Source organism: Tachypleus tridentatus, chromosome 7, assembly GCF_004210375.1.
Source record: "Tachypleus tridentatus isolate NWPU-2018 chromosome 7, ASM421037v1, whole genome shotgun sequence".
In the NCBI taxonomy this organism is placed as follows: domain Eukaryota; kingdom Metazoa; phylum Arthropoda; class Merostomata; order Xiphosura; family Limulidae; genus Tachypleus; species Tachypleus tridentatus.
This window is the reverse complement of record NC_134831.1, coordinates 145,666,610-145,670,597: the sequence shown is the minus strand read 5'-3', so window position 1 is coordinate 145,670,597 and position 3,988 is coordinate 145,666,610.

The window sequence follows — 3,988 nt, the reverse complement described above, 5'->3', positions numbered from 1 at the left end:
TGATATGAAAATTAATGTTGAAGAAAGATTTGAGCATTACTTTTGTATTCAGTTGTATTCGTAAATTCGCTCTCTCTGTCTCTCGGGTTTGGGTATCATGTGTACCCTGGAGAGACAGGTGCTCTTTGACCTCTTCCTCCTTGTATTTAAGCTAACAAGTTTCTAAGTATTGTTCCAAATAAGGCAACATTATGTAGATTAAATACAAAAATTTAAAGATAACCATTGTTTACCAACTTGTGTTTTATTAATGACAAAGGTTAACAATGAGCATTATTTGCTGTGCCTACCGCAAGTATCAAAAACTGATTTTTAACGTCAAAAGTCCTCATGCTCATCGCTGAGTCACTCGGAGGGGATGAGGTATTATCATCCACACAGAAAAAAAAGTTAAGTTTTTTTTAGAATTATAGGTACTACAATCAGGTCTATTTACCTTTACAGTTACTTAAGCTAATAATATTGAATATGGTAGCCTATATGTGTACACTTAATATATATATTTATATATATCACATTTAAATTGTTAGTTGAATTTTGCTCAAAGCTTTTGGAAGACTACCTGCACCAACCGTCTCTACTTTCAAACTGATATACTAGAGGGAAGGCAGCAAGTCAACACACTGCCAATTTTTGAGCCACTCTAATTGAATGATGGGATTGGTCATAACTTTCTAACGTCCCCACGATTCAAAGGGCGAAATTGTCGATGACTGGAGAGAAATACAGAGGGAGAAATATATTCAAAATACTAGAATACTTCACAGTGCATTTGACGTTACCTTAATTTTTGGAAGAGTTCTTATCTATTTAATGCCATTTGTGCTAAAAGTTTGATGGTTATTAAATTTGTAAATAAAAGTTTAAAGGAGAAGTGGTTACAAAGGCAGAAAATGTATCTAAAAGTTTAGAATCTCGTTAAATATTTAGCACATAGGATCATCTAAAAAAGCTGTAATATTTTCAAAACGAAACCCAAAACTCGAGCGCTTTCGAATGGTTGACTATTCTTCTTCAGGAGAATAAAAGGTTATGCTTAATAAGTGTGATGAAATATATAGGCTAGAATGTCGATGTCACGTAAACCGGATGTTCAATATGAGTTAGCCTTGAAAACTAGCCAATAATAGCCTAGTGTTGTTTGTGTCGGATTTAGTTTTGTTTATTTTGATTTTATCTTTAGATAAATTCTTATAACTATTATGAACTTTACACAATAAATGTTTTGCTGTAGTAGAATTCTTCAAAATTAAAAATAAAAAAAAAATCTTCCATTTTAGTTAGGATCAAAGGGTGGTATAATGGATAGCATAATAATTTGATTACTGAAAGGTCTATTTTTCACGCCACGATATCATTCAAAACACTAAAGTGTAAATCCGAAAGTGATGGGTCAGTATCTTTTGAGCAAGGTGGATGTGTGCTCTTATTCTTCTCCTTTTCATAACTGCCGGGATGCGATCCAGACTTTATATAATTGACTGAACCTCTAACGTTTTGCGGATGAACACCCTGAACATTTCATAGTTTATATATGTAAAAATGGTTCGTTTGGGTTGAGAAATTTTTATGTAGAGGAGCAAACAACATTTCGTCCTTCTTCGGTCATCGCCAGGTTCACAAAGAAAGAAAAAGGTAACTCACCGATAGCTGACCACATGTTTGAAGGGGGTTGTGTAGGAGTGTAGGAATGTAGAGGGAATGCTTAGATGTTGACAATATTTATTAATGTAGGTATAAAGGTGTTTTTTTGTATTGGTTTATTTTGAGCTTGAGTTGTTGTATAAGTAAGGCTTCTTTAATTTTGCGTCTGTTTATGTTTGTTCCTTTATTTAGTATTTGGGTGTTTTCTATGGTTATGTTGTGTTTATTTGTTTGCAGTGTTCGAAAACGTGTGAAGGTGACTTTTTTGTGTTTTGTGAATCTGGTTTCCATTTTTCTAATCGTTTCTCTAATATAGAAGTCGTGGCAGTTATCACGTTGTATTTTATAAATAATGTTGGTGTGGTGTTTGTTAGTATAGTTTTTACATAGTATAGACCTCAGTTTTGTGCCTGGTTTTAGAATAAATTTGGTATCAACTGGAATGTCATATTTTGTTACTAGTTTTTGGCAAATGCTGGTTATTTTTCTCCTGATGTCGGGAATATATGGTGTGCAACAGTATATGGCTTCGTGATTTTTTTTATTTGTAGGATATATTTATTTTTGTTGGTTGATTTTGCTTTCTGTCTAAGTGTGTGCGTACAATGTTTTCTACGGTTTGTAGAGATATAACAACGAGACTGGCCATTAAGGCTTTATGATTAAGTTGATTAAGATTAGAAATTAAAAAAATCTTTGATGAATGAGCTGGCTGATGTTATAAGAAGCCTTATTTATACAACAACTCAAGCCCAAAATAAACCAATACAAAGGAACACCTTTATCCCTATATTAATAAATATAGCCAACATCTTGTTTGTTTGTTTGTTTTTGAATTTCGCACAAAACTACTCGAGGGCTATCTGTGCTAACCGTCCCTAATTTAGCAGTGTAAGACTAAAGGGAAGGCAGCTAGTCATCACCACCCACCGCCAACTCTTGGGCTACTCTTTTACCAGCGAATAGTGGGATTGACCGAAACATTATAACGCACCCACGGCTGAAAGGGCGAGTATGTTTAGCGCGACGGGAATGCGAACCCGCGACCCTCAGATTACGAGTCGCACGCCTTAACATGCTTGGCCATGCCGGGCCGCAGCCAACATCTAAGTACGCCCTCTATATTCTTACACTCAATTACACAACTCCCTTCAAACATGTGGTCAGCTATCGGTCATCGTCAGGTTCACAAAGGAAGAAAGAGGTAACATTTTCTCAACCCAAACGATCCGTTTTTACATATATATTTTTCTCTACAAGTGGGTTTTCTTGTCATCACTGATTATTATTTCATAGTTTAATTTGTTGATGAAGCCATCAGCCTTGTAGACTATCTAATTATATTTACTAGTAGGAGGACTATTAAAAGGTCAATTAACTTGAAGACCTTTTAAATAAATAGTCATAAATGCGTTGTTGACGCAGTCGAACAGTAAAGTATTTATATAAGGAGAACCTTTTCCTAATGATAATCCTAACCTAATAGCCAAGGCAACAAAAGATGCGCATATCAAGTGTCTGCCTTATGAATAATCTGCCTCACCAGTTGTTAAAAGTAAGTTACAAAAAACAGTAGTGCCAGGCATGGCCAGATGGTTAATGCGCTTGACTCGTGAGCTGAGGGTCGCGGGTTCGAATCTGCGTCAAACCAAACATACTCACCCTTTCAGCTGTGGGCACTTTATAATGTGACGGACAATCCCGCTATTCGTTAGTAAAAGAATAGCCCAAGAATTGGTGGTGGTTGGGGATGACTAGCTGCCTTCCCTCTATTTTTACACTGCTTAATTAGGGACAGCTAGTGCAGATAGCCCTAATGTAGCTTTGCGCGAAATTCGAAACAAACCAAACCAAAATACCATAGTCGTAACGTGCAGTGGCTACCCTGGGTTCGAATCTGAAGAGGAATTAAAAGAAATGGCTTTTCTATCCAAGAAAATCCCACATTACCCGAATATCTTTCAGAAACTTGATTCTTTACTAAAAGTAATCTGCTAATATATAAAAGATGTTCAGTTAATGTCATCTTTTTTATAATGCGTATTTTTATTTTGAATTTCAGTTTTTTCTTCATTGCTTTCAAATCATGTTGTATTTTTATTTTGAATTTCAGTTTTTTCTTCATTGCTTTCAAATCATGTTGTATTTTTATTTAACAACAATTATTTTTAGTTCAATAATGTTTTACATTTTACAATTTAATCTTAATCACTGGTCAGCATTATTAAGTTTATAACGTTTTAAATTTTGTATTCCATGTCCTGTTTTATGTTATTATGTATTTCAGTTCTAGCCAAATTATATTTACTTTTGTATCCATATAGCGTTTATTTAGTGTTCACAT